This window comes from Rhyacophila brunnea, unplaced genomic scaffold (genome assembly GCF_057557595.1).
Source record: "Rhyacophila brunnea isolate RB1 unplaced genomic scaffold, BYU_Rbru_1.0 scaffold_6, whole genome shotgun sequence".
NCBI lineage: Eukaryota > Metazoa > Arthropoda > Insecta > Trichoptera > Rhyacophilidae > Rhyacophila > Rhyacophila brunnea.
Genome location: NW_028233276.1, coordinates 18,218,663 through 18,236,488, shown reverse-complemented (window position 1 = coordinate 18,236,488; position 17,826 = coordinate 18,218,663). Strand labels below are relative to the sequence as shown.

The following is a 17,826-nucleotide window of genomic DNA, read 5'->3' as shown; positions in this document are numbered from 1 at the left end:
AAAAAACGTAAGTAAATTATAAATACATTCACATCTTATATGTATATAAACATACTCTGAATGATTCAAAAGTAGGTTTTCAAATAGGTACTTGTATGTGTCAAGTCGTCGTACCTATCAAATATCAATATTTATAATGCATCTAATAAAATTAGAACATAACTGTCTGCAATGATCGAAGAACAATAATAAGTAATTTTGATATCTCAATACTATACAGCCATCTCTTTTCGGTACAACAGCTCACGGTGATCTGTGATACGGCAAAATGTAATACATACAATTTACATGTAACCATTAGTATGGCCGCCTATCTGAGTATAAGTTGTCATTGTATTCTCTCAACCCTTCAACCCGTATTCAGGAGTGTGTAGAGTAATCGGGGGGTAAATTTTGACAAAGTTAACAAACGATCATAGAACATTACGATATTATTCTACCAAATTTGAAGAATCCTCATAGCGATAGTCGTATTCTGGAACAACGAAGAAGTTGAACTAAAAAAAAAAGAGTTTAATACACTATAATATTAAAACGCACTACAGAAAGTATGAAGTCAAGTTGGTAAACAGATAAACAGATATTAATATCGCTAAATTAAAATGTCATATTACCTAACGCAAGCAATTGGATACCACTTTTTTTCTAATCATTATTTGTGTGCAGTTATACACGATTTGTCAGTTAAATAGTAATCCCAAAGTATTGTATTATTGACTGTTTCTCTACCCATCGTGATGGATTGTTTTTTTCATACGCCCTACATTTGGCAAATAAATTTGGCAAAAAAAAATGGCATATAAGTGAAGTTCTCTTCGAATTAATCTGCATTTCAAAGATACTTATAGCTAACTTAATCAGTCGATCTGGGGGGGGGGGTCCTTTTTTGCTTCACTTTCGTATGTTTATTAAGCTCTATTTAGAATAAGGTTTTGTTCAACATTCTTGTGGCAATAAATCAAAGCGATTGGGGATATGCCAGTGTTTTCGATATTAATTAGTATTTTACAAAATATAATATTCCAATATGTATTTAACATAATATATTTGGAAAGTAAAATGTCGTTTGTTGAAGATAGAACAAGGAAAAACTTAACATTGGTAGTTTTCTTTTGAGAGCTCTATAAATAGGATAGCTCATAATATGAACCGCCGAAGATGACCTGCTATTCTAACTTAACTCCAAAATCACGTCCGCTCATAACCGTGTTAACTGTCAGAGCGATATAGAGTACGACAATTACATATTGAAAATTGCGATGCAGCAATTTTAAATTTACCGCGAGCTATCAAGTGTCTCATTGAGTATGCCTAAGTAAACCGCAACATATTTTTAATACGTAATACTTGATATTCTAATTAAATGTATTTGGAATCAAGTAAGAGACAGTCCCGTGTGTTGCGCGCTTATCAATGTTTTACCATTCATTTTAGATAAACGCCTTGTATATAAAATTGCCGGAAACATGTACCGTGTTTAACTAATTAGAATAGCCCTACAGGAAGTGGATCCCCTGTGTGAAAAATGTGTAATTTAACCTACTTTGCGACGACTGCTCTCAAACAAGTGTATTTCCTTATTTTCGTGATGTTATATTTTGAATATTTTGTTAGACAATTAGGTATGTATCTAACTCAAAATCGAGTATCAAATAAAACTCTAAAACGTAAAATTATTATCGTACCTTACTTGAATGCCATGTTGTTGAAACACTAGCGATAAAAATGTGTTTGTTGAAAACAAAGGTTGTGATTACAAGCGAAAGTTTTCAGTTCGATCAATATCAATAAACGTAGGTCAACAACACAATATCACAGAAAATTTGGGTCAATATTGGCTAAAATAAATTTGTATTTACTCATCATTCTTTACCTATACATAATGTGTGCTTTGGTATTTTAGTGGATACACAAATCGTAAAATAATCGGTACTACATCGGCAACGCAGTAGACAAAATTACTTTGGAATGTAAAACATTCCGTTTATTAAAACTATCCTTCTGGGCAGAGAGCCACGACGGATGATTTTGAGGATGAGTGTGCTGAAGTAACAACAACAAAACTATCACGTAAATAGTTTGGCAAGTTCACGGACGGTTTGTTTAGTTAGACAGAGATGTCGACAATAATAATTACCTTTTATACCGAATCTAATATCGGTATGATCACAATAATTAAAGCTCGGTTTGATATATATACACATTTTTATTCTTTTTTATAATATTATCGCTGTATTAAATAAAAATTAATAAACAAAATTACAATATATATTTTAAATATGGAATCTTTTAATGAATTCCCATTTTGGAACGTTTTTTTTAAATTGTGAGTATACCTTTGACTTGAAATGAAAACACATAATTTTTCTTTTTTACAATTTACAGTGCTTTTCTTAGGTCGTATTCTTATTTGTCCGGTGGTTGTTTGTCCTTTTAGCCATCTTTAAGTAGAATTGAATTCATTTTTTATTAATTCTGTTTTGTATGAAAAGTTATTTCGATACCATTATTGATTGCTAGGGGGTCCTAGCAACCAAATTATTAAATAATATATACGTGCGTTACTATGTAAATCAACATGAAATGAAATTTCATTATTCAGTATTTCTATCAAGTACAATTTTTTTTGATCGTTTAAGCTAGTCAAGTCAAGTTTATATGATTCAACAGAAAATTTAAAAACGTTGTATTTAAAAAGTTCTTTTTATCTTGTAATTATTATGTTTTTAGATACATATTATTGATTAGGTAATAAAAACAAATTAAAATATAAATTATTAGTGTGGCGGTCAACGGTTCCTTGATAACCAAGCAGTGTCAGCAAAATCCTGACATACTAATAGTTCTGAAAGTTATATTATTTATTTATTCACATGCCGTCAGCAGTTTCCAATAATACTGACTCAGTCAGAAACGCCGACAATAACATTGTTCATCATATATATTTTGTTGCAAACAAATTTCACACAATCGAAATAGTATAGTCCGTATTCTTTATGCTGTGCATTGTGTCATCGCGTTCGACTGTTGCAAGTTTTCCATGGGAGGGAACGAGAGGGAATGCAGTGTTAAGATGCTGAAGCAGGGGGAAACCGCACGCCAGCATAAAGAATACGGACTCTACTTAGGTACAGTAAGCACTTTTTACCTCAGCAATATTATAATAAAAATGCATTAATTTTCTCATCGAAGGCCTGGGATACTCAGTGTAAGCATTTTCAATCGTGATGAGTTTCAATAAAAGCCTATCACGATTGAACAAATATCTCACTCCGCATTTTATCATGATAGAGCTGTCCACTGTATTACCGACCGCGCATCGAATAAATATGTACGTCACTGTTATTTTTTATCTTTTTACCTATGCAAACTGTACTTGTCAAGTCAAAAATAAACTCTCCATCTTCGCCAGCAACAACAAGTCTTTATACTCTTCACTCATCTCCTCATGGCCAAATTAGTATATTGTCTCAAATTGCCAACTTTGTTTTTTATGCGCTGGGTAGTTTTGGTAGACATTCACCTCAAATACAAGATTTTAAATTAGCTGTTCTGTCATTGATTGAACCTCGGTTTCTATTTTTTAAACGAAACGCGAAAGGTACAACAAAAATATTCATTTAGTTAACCACACAAATAAACTATTTTGCTTTCCTTACTGATGTATATTCGTGTCGGTTATGCTATAAGTACATTTCCGTTATTTTCACGTGGTATTATGATGTTAAAACGTTTCCGTGGAAACCACGCAGAGTCTTATGGTCACCGTCATTTACGAATACTTGGCGCAGGCATTTATCAAACTACTTTGACGTAAGTACCAACTGTTTGTCACGCAGGCTTATTTTGTCTTTGTTTCAGGTTTGATACAACACGACGCATAGCTATAGGAAAAGTTTAATACCGAGAAAAGGCCGCATGCAATAGGACAAACTGCTCGTAGACCGCTTGCCTCAAATCAATGCTGTCCAATACCACATAGGTAAGTTTGTAACTCAATAATATATTACTTTACACGTGAAGGTTTTTGTAGATTTTATTATATTATTTAACGTTTGTAATGATCTCAAATATATAGTTTTATATTTGGCTACCTTCGCTACCTTCGCTAGCTCCTTCCACTCTTCTGAGTACCTAGTTCTTCAATGGCCCTTATATCCACCAAACTTTATGGCGTCCTTGTAGTCGCTTACTCGTACCATTCTTAGTGGTATTAAGTTGTGTGTCCCTGATAACTATTTTAAAAATTGGGAGCATCAGTTGTTTGTTCTCTCAAGGTGCAGAACTAACCTGCCATTGGTGATGCCAATTGGGAGGGCAATAACTCTGTTCAACCAAATTGCTTCGGATGTTGATATATTCCACCTGCGTGAGATTGAGTATAGGAAGGTGTTGTTTCATAAATTCTTAAAATGGAGTCTACTTCGTACAGCATTCGGTGTGCTTCCATGCTTAATAATTAATATTTTTTTATGTTTGTACCTTTTACTTTACTTTTCATACTGTTTTTGTGATGATGTATATATTTATTTATTCTTTACACTGTTTATAACTATTTATTTGTTTTTAAATTTCATGTTGTGAATGTCTTAAATCGATAATTTGTAATGGTCATGATATGTAAAAAAATAAATAAATTTGAATTTGTCCATCGGTTGTGCATTCGCCGAGCAACATGTCCAACCCATTGCCATTTCATCTATTTGGCGATCTCTATCACATCGCGTACGCTTGTCTACTTCCTTATCCATTACTTATGGTCCTTTTGTGGTATACCCAACGTGCACCATTCCATGCCACGTTCCGATACTATTTGTATTTTTTTTGGATTTCTCTTACACCGACGATCCATGTTTCACATGCAAACATGACAACTGGTAGTACACACTGGTTAAACACTTCACCCTTAAGACACAATGGGAAGATGACACTATTCAGATGCGTGACACAGCAATGCATAATTATATATACAGGTAAAAAGCTTTAAAAAAACCACTGTATAATATTTGAGACGTTTATAGTATGTACATACTTACGTCTAAGAAAGGAGCACGCGCGCTGACAACTCAAAAAACTATTAAGAAGCCAGTGTTTTATCTAACCTACCATTTTAATCATTGTCAGCTTCGATCAATCCACTGCTGAATGAAGACCTCTCCAATATATCCTCTTATATATATTCCTCTTGGTTCTGTGATTTACGTGGCCGCATACATCCGCAGAATTTAACTATCTCATGAATTCAGCATCTTCTATGTTTGTCTTTCGGATGTTTTTTCGGACTTTGGGTACCACTGGATGACTAGATTTATGCAGCGATTGTCTCTTTTATATGTGCCTTGACCATTGTTTCAATACGTATAATATTATAGTGATCACTATGTTCTTAAAAGTTAATTTATATTTACTTGAATCAAGTGAACGGTATCATACTATGATCCCTACGTTTGCCGCTTTTACTATAAATGTTGGTTAGTTTTGAATGAAACATGCAAATATTTATATAACGAACACCCATTATTTAGATTTAGAACACATAACATTGCACGTATATAAGTAATTAACAAGCAATATGTCCAAACAAACAGAAAATTCCTTTTTGTTTACAAAAATATTACTAATGTAGATAATATTATTGTTTCTACATGTACCAATTACCCATACTAAAAACGTCAATATAATAATATAAAAGTTCGTATTAATTCATATATTATTATATTGATTCAATTTCTTTAGTTAGCTGAATATTTAATCATATATGTATGTATATACATAATATATTAGGACGTAATAAAATATATATTATATAAACTATTATACGCAAGTTATATAATTTATTATAGCGAGTAACGTTTTATTTAGTCCAGCGTTTCCCAAATGGGTTCCACAAAAGAAAAAAAATTATGCAGAGCTTGTTTACTAAACTACTTTTGTAATTATTGTAATCCACAATTACTTGGTTACCGGAAGCTATTAAATGATGCGCAAACCTGGTTACACTCTGTATTCTCAGTGAAACTCTCCAAGCAAAGTCATCAATATAGGTAAATTAATGTAGTAATCCCAATATGGTTACATGCGCTGTACACACACTAAAAAGTCGTGTATTTTAATCACCTGCATTGAAAAAACGGTCAACACTACTTGAATCAACCGTGGAATAGGATTTAGGTTTTTACTTAGGTACATACTTCTAAATATATTGTTCCACATTTACAGGAACTAAGAAATAGGATATAGCAATAAATAAAATAATTACAAGATAAAAAGAACTTTTTATATACAACGTTTTTAAATTTTCTGTTGAATTATTATGCTCAATATGCTCATACTTGTACTTGATATGAAGTGAATAAAAAACAAACAAATACAGAATACTGAAATGTCATTTTGATTTCCATAGTAACGCACGTAAATATTAATAATTTAGTTGCTAGGACCACCCCCTTAGCAATCAATAATAGTGGATTGGATTACGAATTTCTTCCGAAATAACTTTTCATACAAAATTAGCTGAAAATGAATTCAATTCTACTTTAAGATGGCTAAAAGTATTAAAAGAATGCATTGGCATCGTATTCTGATATATTCTAAAAGTTTCAAATATCTATCTAGTCGGGAAGTTAGTTAAAAATCGATTGCAAGATTTGTACCGGACAAACAGCCACCGGACAAATAAGAATACGAATCCTCGTCATCTTCCAGAAAAAAATAACTTACAATTTAAAGGTGTTTGACCTTGAAACGATAATCAATTATTTCACCCGTATTTTATGAGTTTCGAAATATATAGGTACTTATACAAAATTTAAAAGGGTCCTGTGAATAAATTCAATTGGGAAACACAGCACTACTCTAATCTATTCTAGCGTAAACCAGGCAAATCGTGAAATACCGTAATTAAACGCTTAACTTTACTGTATGATGGATAACGCCCTAAGTCCTAAGCACATTTTAAGCTATAACATATTAGTTAAATGCTACATAACTAATTGCTGGAGCTATAATGGTTAATGTTTGATGTGCTTAAATGCTATGTTAAAATAATTAATATATTCAGCTGTAATTGCCAATTCGGTAGGCGAACTGGTTCAAAAAAAATTATTCTATAAATTCCATTCACATATAGCAACACTATAATTATGTTATTATTAAATGTCATTCAATAGGTATGTTATTCTTTTTATGAAAGCTGGAATTTAAATTACAGACACCTAGTAACATTTATCTCCGGTACCAATTATAAACTAACTTGTAAAACAGTTGTAGCATTTTGAATATAGAAAAATTTATCGTGTTGCACAGTCAAATAATCAAAAACTGCTGTTTTTATAATACTCGATAATCGAATAATATTTTTAGATGGATTACTCGGTTATTCGGTTACAAAAAACTGTTTAAAAGAAATATATACATAAAAATACAATACATAATAATATTAACAAATTTGCAGGAAATAAGTAGCATTATACTTAATATTTTTACGTGTGTTTTTTGTGTGTAACCAAGGGGTCCGTAAACGAGCATCAAAAATTGCGGATTGCCGATGCTATTGCCAAAAAAAATGGGGAAACTATTGCCGGTTGCTGGGAAATGTATCGCCCGACATCAGTATCGGTAAAGTGAGGCCGATGTATTTTGTGCGTACACGTGACTTGAGGTAAAGCAACAGTGGCCATCTGCAGCATTCTATCATCCTAAATAATGAAAAGAATGATTTGGATCCTGTCCTACTTAAATCAACGTGAAACAATAAGTAATATAAGCCAAGAATTAGTTCTTGATAATTATTTATTTCAAAACTTTACAAGAATGTCAAAAATTTACTTTGAGTAGGTATTTGTTGAATATAATAATTAGTGCAAAGAAAATTAAAGTAGATTCACCGAATACTACAACATACTGCCTCTACGATTTTTGACAACTTTACTGGAGACTCGCACAGGTGTTAAATTTATTTATTCGGGATATTAAACTCTTCAATTCTTCATATTATTCTATATCCAGAAGTTGTGCAGCTTTGACGGTTGCCATTTTCATTTGTGAAATAAGTACTGGTAAGATTACAACTAAACATTCTGAAGTATTTGCTATTTTTAATATATGCCATATGCATAAACGTTAGTCTATGAATGCATCAACATTAGATTGATATAGAACAATAAATTCTTTTAACTATCCACGACTAATATAATAAAGCTCACCAGGCTTAGTAAGGTTTAGTAGCTTTCGTAAAAGCTCTTACGTGGATCGATTTACGTAGTATGACGTACTAATAAGCAGGTACCGTTTTGGTTAATCAACATGAACTTAGCTACGATCTGCTAACTACCCAACCGTATTGTCACGCGATCGCTGACGTATTGTTGTCACATATAAAAACCTACAGCCAGAACAGAGAGTGATTGGAGTAATAATTGTATTATTATAATATGGCCTGAATAAAATGACTATCGTACCCGTGCCGGACTTCCCAGAAGAAGAACATAGACATTATATTAAGTAATTATAAAACAATGCCTCGTGGAAAGATGATTATTTTTAACATCAATAGTCAATAGTAATGTAAAATACTGAGAAATATAAACAAAACAACAGATTACAAGCCACGCGAACGCAAGCTGCCATTTTGCTTTTGGTGCTGCTAATATAATAAGAAAATAATCAACTTGTTACCAATACAACCACACATAAAATCGCTTTGTTTCAAAAATCGAACTGTCTTCAAAATTCTTTACACGGAATGTATAAGACTCCTTCTGTCTATAGTCGAAGGGCCGTATGTATAAGATTACCAAATTCTTTATAAGCTATTTAACCGTTGTTCCACCATATAGCGTATAGCACTGTCTGTGACGTAAGCAATCTGACGTCACGCGTCATTCAAAATGGCTGCTTCATCTGTCACTTTCAAATGTCATTTTAATAATACATTCATTACAACAAACGTTTGCTTGAGGCCCTCGTTCATTTTGTAGACTCTGTAAAACATTTGCGAACTTTAAAAACAGTTCCTACTCGTGCTGTTTACAAAATACGTACCTATAATTTTAATCCGCAGTCTATAATCTAGATAGTAGGTAACTGATACAATGCCTCATATTTCGCTTACAAAATGCAGTATTATTACACTGGTAACATCAATAGTGTCATACGGTGATTGGTATAAATGATAATATTATACAGAGATCATTACATATTATTAATTAAATCCATTTGCATTTCTATCATTTATTTTTATTCTGTTTTGACATCTCTTAATAGAAGGGATTGAAGTGAAGTTAGTCATAATATATATGTATTGCAACCAAATGGAAATGTTTACTGGCAATATTCTATCCTTTCGTACAGTAGAATTATAAAATAAATGTGATAAAATAACTGATAAATTATTTAAAGTTCATAATAATTATTCATGTATAATTATTAAATTTATATGGTACCGTTCGCACACTTTCAGACAAATTTACAATTTCAAAATTTTAAATTAATGGTCGGGGAATGAAATTTTATAAGTTTGAAATTATTTGGACGCTATGACACATTATGACGTCACATCGTGACGTCGCTAAACAATGAATTACATTTGCACTCATACGTACAAATGAGCAGTATTTAGCCTATAAAGTATTTGGGAATCTCATGCATACGACCCTTAATGATTTGGTTTATTTCACAATAATGTATTAATTGAACTGGTAATGTCTCAATATAATAATAGCGAGAAAGGTCTTTTGTTAATTCAATAGATTTCTGTGAATTATTAACAAAATTTTGTCTGTCGCTATTGCGTTCATCCTATCAGCAGACTAGTTCACCTGTTCTGCAGTTTTTGAGAAATTAATAGTGAGTAGGTATGAGTCCATTCATAAAAAAATCTATTGTCATAGAGCGAGCACGAGTCTCGCGACGACGAAAATCGCTTTGAAAAATTATTGTGAACGTGGAGAAGTTCTGACATTCTATAACTAAACCATAACTGGGTCAGAATGAGAGGAATTGTTGTGAAGGGGTTTACTAGGGGTTAACATATCAAAAGAATTCCACTTCAGTGATAACATAAGCGCATGAACTAGTATAGTGTAAAATATGTCAAATAATAAATACTTTGAGTATTTATATCCAAACAGTTTGAGTCTAACATAATTCTTATAAAATATTAACCTTAAAACATTATTGATAAAATGAATGGACTTTATAATGTTTGAGACTTTTACGGTTGTTTGTATCTCTGCAACAAGCCCGAAAAGTCGAGGAAAAAATGAGGAAGACAAAAACGATGTGGAAATTTACAAATATATTATGAGTGGACGGTATAGATTTGATGGAGTGGCATGAATGAGGAACCATTAATAGAAAAATTATTAATTTTATCAAAATCGTCATAATTATATTATTTGAAATATGTCGCTAGAACAAAATTAACGTTAACGAAGAGTTCATTGTTTTTTAACTTATAAATAAGTCATTTGACTAAAAAATAATGTTTAAATATAGTACTTCGTAATATATGTACATTTATTTTATTGTTACTCGTAGGCACAAAATTCCAGCAAGCTATTAGCATCAGCTATACTATAGCTATCAGCATTAAGCAAATATTGTGAAATATTATAGCTTTTTAATGAGGTTTATAAGTTGTATAAGCCACATGCAATATGCGTATTTTTAAAGCTAGGTGCATATTAAAAAAATGATAGATCGGGCAATAAAAACGTTAAGTTGACAATTATGATGGCTTGCTTATAGCCGTTATTTTCCATTGTTTTGACATACATCTTTCGCTTTTATAATAAGTACGAGTATGTTTAGACTCTGTCTAGTCGACAATGTTTTCTTTGGGTATTGTTAATTTTCACCACAACTAATATAAAACGTATGACCAATTAATTAACCGAAAACCATCACTGTGATATACTATGAGATAGAATAGTATTCAGAACGAATGGAATTTTCATTGACAAAAATATTGTTCAAGCAGTAATTTTTGTATGAATTTTATAAATTGATCATTTATGTTGACTGTGTCTTATAATATAGATATATTCCATGGCGTACCTATCCGGAAACGTGTACGTATGCAGTTCGCCGTATCACACTTCACCGTCAAATGTTTTATCGGAAATATATGACCAACTATTAAGACTGTCCAACCTCTTTGGGTCCTATAGTACTGACATAAAATTCATGTCAAAATAAAATACGGTTCTTGTCGGTTTACACTTTACAAGAAGCCAGCAGCAAATAAATTTTGAAAATAGCCGATATACTGGATTATTTGTTAGGTAAGGTTAGGTTTTCATTCTTGAATTCATGAATTTTGCCAAAATCAGCTATGAAAATAAAATTGAATTAATGTTCATATTGAATCTAATAAAATTGGAGACTGTATGGTATCCGGTCATCTTTTTCCGATAAGAATGCTCACGGCGAACTGTGCCACGGTGAAATGTTTTAAGTAAACTTACGTGTAATGTAACCATTCCATGGAGATAGGCTAGATGTAGGTATAAATAACTTAAATTCTCAGGATACACTAATGTAGAAAGAGGAAGAAGGAACGATCACGAATAATGATTATTGTCATGCATTCATTGGATCTAAATACATGGTATTGAAAAATAACCTTAATTCATTAAAGTTGAGCCGTTCTGGGACTAAAATCCAGAATTTGCTGTGTAATAGTTTGCTACTTTTTGTCAATTGTGTTCAATCAGAAGCAAACAAACAAAGTTGTTCGGATTAAAATAACAATGGCTAAATGATATTATTATTTTGATAAAACTCCGACAAAAATAACGGAAAACAATTAGATTTTTTCCATTCACGTTATTACTGGCTCACGAAAACAAAACAAAAATGGGTAAGCAACTGATTTAACCACCAATAAAAAAATGGTAGCCAGATTTATTTTTAATTCAGATGCTTACATAAGTATTGATTTTTCGTGCCGAAAACATTTCTTTTCATTTGACCTTTGGCGTATAGGAGTGTTGTATTTCTCCAAAAAGATCGGTTTTAGTGATGCAGGTTTTGCTTTTCAGCCTCTTCATTTTAGATGTATGTATAGGAATATCTTCTCATATATCACACATGCAACTCACCAATCATATATTGATATACATATAGGTTGAAGATTCTGGTATATATAACTAAAGAGTTTTGTGGTTAATACTTTGTACAATAATTTAGCCATTTTTTTTTTAAATTGAAATACTTAACGCAAATGATGACAATTATTCATAAAAGTTGTATAATAATATAACCCAACATAACGACTACTGTATATCTTCTTCATCCTTTAGGTCGGATATATAGATACCTACCATGCGGTTCCTCCAAGAATAACTGTTTTTCCAAATCCTGCTAGCATCGGAAAACTCCGCATACATATAATATGCATACAAAAAACATAAAACGACTACAGGGTTGCACTATAATATCAAAATAAAGAGTGGAAAGCCTTCTTTCAGCAGTAAATCCACCCTGATTGATGATGATTTGTTTATTCAGAAATCAGGATTACAACATAACAATGTTTGACCAATGTACCACAATAATAATATATAGTAAAATACAAATTATACAATAATATTTTTGAAAGAAACCACGAAATAAACAAAAGATGGCTTAATTACTAATGGCATGATATGAAAAAGCCGAGTAATAGAGAAGAAATTAAATGACTAAATAACACTACACTTAATTCAATTTTCAATTTTTAACGGAAAACTTTGTATTAATTAAAATAAAGCATTTTTTTATCACGGCCGACCCTAATAGGACCGACCATATGGACCTCAATAGAGTAGCGGCTTGTATTGTCAGATTTTTATTTTTACAAAAAAATGATGTTAGCTACTGCTCACTCTATCAGATCCATACTCTGACTCCAAACACAAATTAAAAAACAATATGTGTATTTGCCACACGCATAATTCGAACTTGGGACCCCACGACACTATAATCCGACGCGTAAGCTGCTCGGACATCGTGGGACTGTATTTAGTAATTAATATCTAAATAATTGTAAAAACCGATACCTATTAGGTCCATACTCTAACTCAAGGGGTTCTTAACCTTTTTGCGGGAGCGGGCGCATTTGAGATTTGGGATAATAGTGACGGGCGCACATGGGATTTCTAAAAATTCGTCAAAACATTAACCAACTTAAAATCGTTCGATTTTAAGATAATGTCGTTTTGAATATCAAAAATTTCTTCTTAAATTTTTGGTGTGTCTTTTTGAAGAATATCTGCTATGGAATTACCAATTTTAGTAATGTCTGTATTGAAAATATTTAAAAAAAAATGTAGTATTCGATAATGAAAAATTGCTGGAATCTATTTTAGATGAGTAGGAATAAATAATTTTACGTCAAAAATATTTTCAACAATCACTTTTTTCATCCTTGGAAATGTACAAGAGAATTTTTCGAAAGTATGTTTATCCAAAACTAAATTTTAGCTTTGAAGGCTTTTATAGAATTAATCATTTTCCTATATATTTATTTTTGCCTGAAGTTCATGATTTAAATTGTTTTATTTTTCACATAATGTCAAAAACGCCAAGATCATCAGCCAATGATTGTTATCTAATTGTTCTAATATTTGATCTTTTGAAATGAAAAATTTTTTAATTTCAAATCTCAAAAATTTGGTTATTTTGTTGCGATTTCAATATTTTTTTTTTATCAAAAAATATTTTTTTTCGTTTTTTAATACTTTGCTGGGGGCGCACAAAAATGGCTTCGAGGGCGCACATGCGCCCGCGGGCACGCGGTTAAGAACCCCTGCTCTAACTCATACACAAATTGAAAAACAATTATACTTGTCAGACCAGGATTCGAACCTGGGACCCACGATGTTATAGGCCGACGCTTAAGTCGCGCGGCCATCGTGGGTGTATATAGTAATTACTTTCTAAATAATTGTAAAAACCGATACAAAATATACAACATAACAGCTATTTTAAACTAAAAAAAAATTATTCAAGATTATTATTTTTATATTGAAACTAAAAAATTCTCTGTTACAAAATAATTCAATTAAATTTACCTAGCATTTCTGAAAACATTTACATAATCGTATTCAGGTACAGCGTATAATGACTATTAAAATCAATATGAACTAAATGCAATCAGTATAATACACCAGCATAAGTTGTCCACTGAGTGAGAACGCCACGTCATGTTAACATTTGACATATCATTCGATACTTTGTATACTGTGATGAGCTTATTTCTAAATTAGAACACCGGTCAATTTATGATTATATATCATTCTATTAATTTCTATACCATATAATATTGTGTTTTTTTAATTAATACAATGTCTTTCCATCACGGAATTTCACCACTTCAATGAGTAATTAATTAATACGTCCACAAAATTTTAATAATTACGAAAAATTAGATCAATCTTAATGGGATGAAACATCTCATTTATCCTGCGATGAGATAAATAATTATTTATTATATTATACTATACTCTTTGAATTTCCCACACAATTACTGATGCAATTAATATTTTAAAGCGTTTTTTTTAATATAAAATACGAAATATATTACCCAGCTATAAGTATTCGGTATAATTAACGAAACCCACCCCTGATTTCTTTTGTTTTCGAGTAGGCATTATCAACAAAGTGGTATATTAGCGTTCGCGAGGATGATTGATGATGACAGCCACTCGAATCAAAACTGAAAGCCCAAAGTACTTTTTGCGACGGACCGGATATCGAATAAAGTTCACCGTTCATTAGTCGAGCAATATATTATTACCTATCTAAAGCTCTGGGTATGACGCTACCCTTCTATGTCGCTGGTGTGCTTTACCTAATGATGATAATTACGATAAGGAGTTAATTTTAGATACCGTAAAGTGGGTGGTTAGTATTATGTACATTGTACTAATTTTGACTACAGATTTTAATTTGTTTGTCGAAATATATGTTACACTGTAGTTAATTTTGTACAGTTATTATCTAGCAATTAAATACGTTTAAAACTATCGCTTCAAAATGGTCTATTGATTACTGTGGGTTCGGTGATTAAAGCACACAAATATATGTACATATAGAATAATAGCGCCTGTACACGTGCATGGATTTACTTCACAGTCGCAATAATAACTGTTTATACGTCAAAGTGCCGACTGTGTCTCCAATTTCATTCTTCAAGCGTAAGCGAGACATGATGTTGTCATTGTAAGGTTCGGATAGGTTCGTAGATAATCGGTAAATTTCAAAATTTTCTGTGCGGTGTAGTTCGTATTTCCACCGACAGTTCGAAACTATCGTTCAACTGTGCATGCGCACCCATTATGAAATTGCCTGATTAAGGAATCGAAGCGATAAGTCAATTCAGTCGAATTTACTAAAAAAAATCAATCACACAGATAAAGTATCATTTTATTAAATATTTAGACACTTCTTATCCTTGTAGCACAACCTCAAGGATTCCGTCGCCGTGGCCAGCCCTCACTCACCCTACAGTGGTGCTATAAAAGCGATCTACACACTGTGTGTCTGGCATAGAGGGAGGCACGAGAGTTAGTGATGGACCAAATACCGACCGACGTACCAAGGACCAAGTACCAAGACCGTATCGCAAATTTGCACTTGCCCTATGCCCTAATGCTGAGGCGTGAAAAGGTGAAAGAAGAAGAAGAAAAAGACATTAAAAATATGGTTATAGTGGAGCAATTTAACCTTAAACATGTGCAGATGATATTTCTTGTAGTACACCGGAATTACGCAGGGCAAATGAGATTATTGTTATCAAGCCTATGATAACGCTTTATCTCGCACGACTATGTCTTATTTTCTGTCAAAACTACCAAACTTTACACTAATATGGTATGTAATAAAAATCCCTTTCAATCTTCATTCCAAGAAAATGGTGCGTACCAAAAAGTCATTGCAGTAAAATTTCATGAAGCAGACATTTTGAAAAATGTGGTTTTACAGTGTGAAGCAATCACGGCAGTTTCTATAATTTTAGGTATTAAGAACTTGCAAGTGTCAACACACCATCGACAGCCATTTTATATTGAATGAGGTTGACCACTGTAGTGCTATTTACACCATTATAAATAATACAGGCCAACGGACTAACAACGTTGACAGGTTTAAATATTTTGCTGTATTTTTTTGACTTGCTTGAGGCACTTAGACCATAGTTGAAGTTATTGGCGTTAGTATGTAGAACATTTTTCTATAAAAATGTCAGTTTTTTTGTTTTTGGTACTTAGCGCCTTAATTAATACACGTATTCACATATTATACATGCGTGTTGTTCATACATACTAAGATAATAGTTAAGTACCTACTAATTGTAGTAGACTAGCTCTTAATTATCTTGTTAAATTACACACTCAAGAAAAAGGACCGCTTATTGTAACGCCGTTGGTTTATTTCTATACACTTTAACTTATATTACTAAATTATATAATTATTTATCGTTGTTTTTATTTTTAAAGTAACAACTGCCACTATGACGTTTAATAGTTTGTTTACGTAAGGAATTGGAATGGCCGACAATAATAAATTCGCTGCCTAGGCAACGGAACAATTCTAGACTATAATATTATACTTTATAATCTTCACGATTGGAGTATCATACTGTGGCGTAATGGTGCTGCGCTCGGCTGATAACCGAACAATCGTGGTTCGAATCCAATCGAGTGCGATTTTTTTCGTATGAAAAAATAAATTATGTGTTACATGTCACACGCAAAAATACACTCTGGTCTGATTTTCCAAACGCGCCTAAAGAAGTATAACTTCAAAATAATTCTCCAGTTACTATTCACAATACAATATTGTAGTTGATACGGAAGCAGGCAACTGATAATCAATGAAACGCGAATAATTGTTTAATATTTAATTTATTCTGGTGCAATTTAATCCCTGGTGGTACAGTGTATACACTGTATACCCACTTTCAGATATAAGAATCTAAAGCAGCGAATCCCAACCAAACGCCGAGAGAATTAGCGAAAACTTGCTCGATATGTTTTTATTGCGACAGCGATTACAACAATTTAATTAACGCAAAATTTACAAACCATTATAATACAATCAATAATGTTTATCTGAAAAAAACAAGACAGAATCATTATTTAGTGGTCAAATAAATGGAATAATCTGCAACATCTAAATTATTGTATGTTTTATTAATGTATTTTAAATCTGATTACATGCCGAGATCGAGGCTAAACTAATTCCGGGAAGTCAGGCCATATATTCGTCGCCTGAGAACTGTAGTGGGATATCTAAAAGAAACGTCTTTTTTATCTGCTTACATTGATATATTACTAGATGAGGAGTTCCCATACAAATGTAATTTTAAAAATGTACCACAAAAGAATATATTACGAATATCGTCTTATAATATTTCCTTGTAGGTATAATGCGTTAAGACCGTTAACATGGATTCCCGAATTTCACCCGTATTGCCCTGGCAGTAAAACTAAATTTTCGTTCTTGGAATAGTGACCCTAAGGGTGCTGCAACCCAAAGCTTGCAAGCTACCAAAAATTGTCTGAGCGGACAGAGCAAGTTGTCATGCGCTGACTATTAGTTAGAGTAAGATGCAAGCTAGATCGGGCTTACTCATAATTATTGCCAGGTCGTTTTCGAGACAAATATTAAGTGAGCTTATATCGAGTTAAGTCCGCTGATATTAACACAGTAAGTTTTAACACTGGCCGAGTCGCTGAAAATCGGGCGTCATTTTAAGAAGCATATGATTCATCCAGTAGTATATCAATGTCTGCTTATAAAATTCATTATTTTTCATAGTGTTGTGTGCTGTATTGAGAT

At 32.2% G+C, this 17,826-nt stretch overlaps 1 protein-coding gene across 2 annotated transcripts in view; it reads left to right on the top strand.

The window, feature by feature from the left end:
- LOC147065338 (uncharacterized) overlaps window positions 1-17,826 on the top strand; it is a 200,089-nt gene that overhangs the window by 109,829 nt on the left and 72,434 nt on the right. For both annotated transcript variants that reach the window (XR_015071738.1, XM_085956466.1), the window contains exon 3: window positions 3,862-3,982. The gene's annotated coding sequence lies outside the window, so the exon portion shown is untranslated. The remainder of the gene's footprint in view (window positions 1-3,861; window positions 3,983-17,826) is intronic.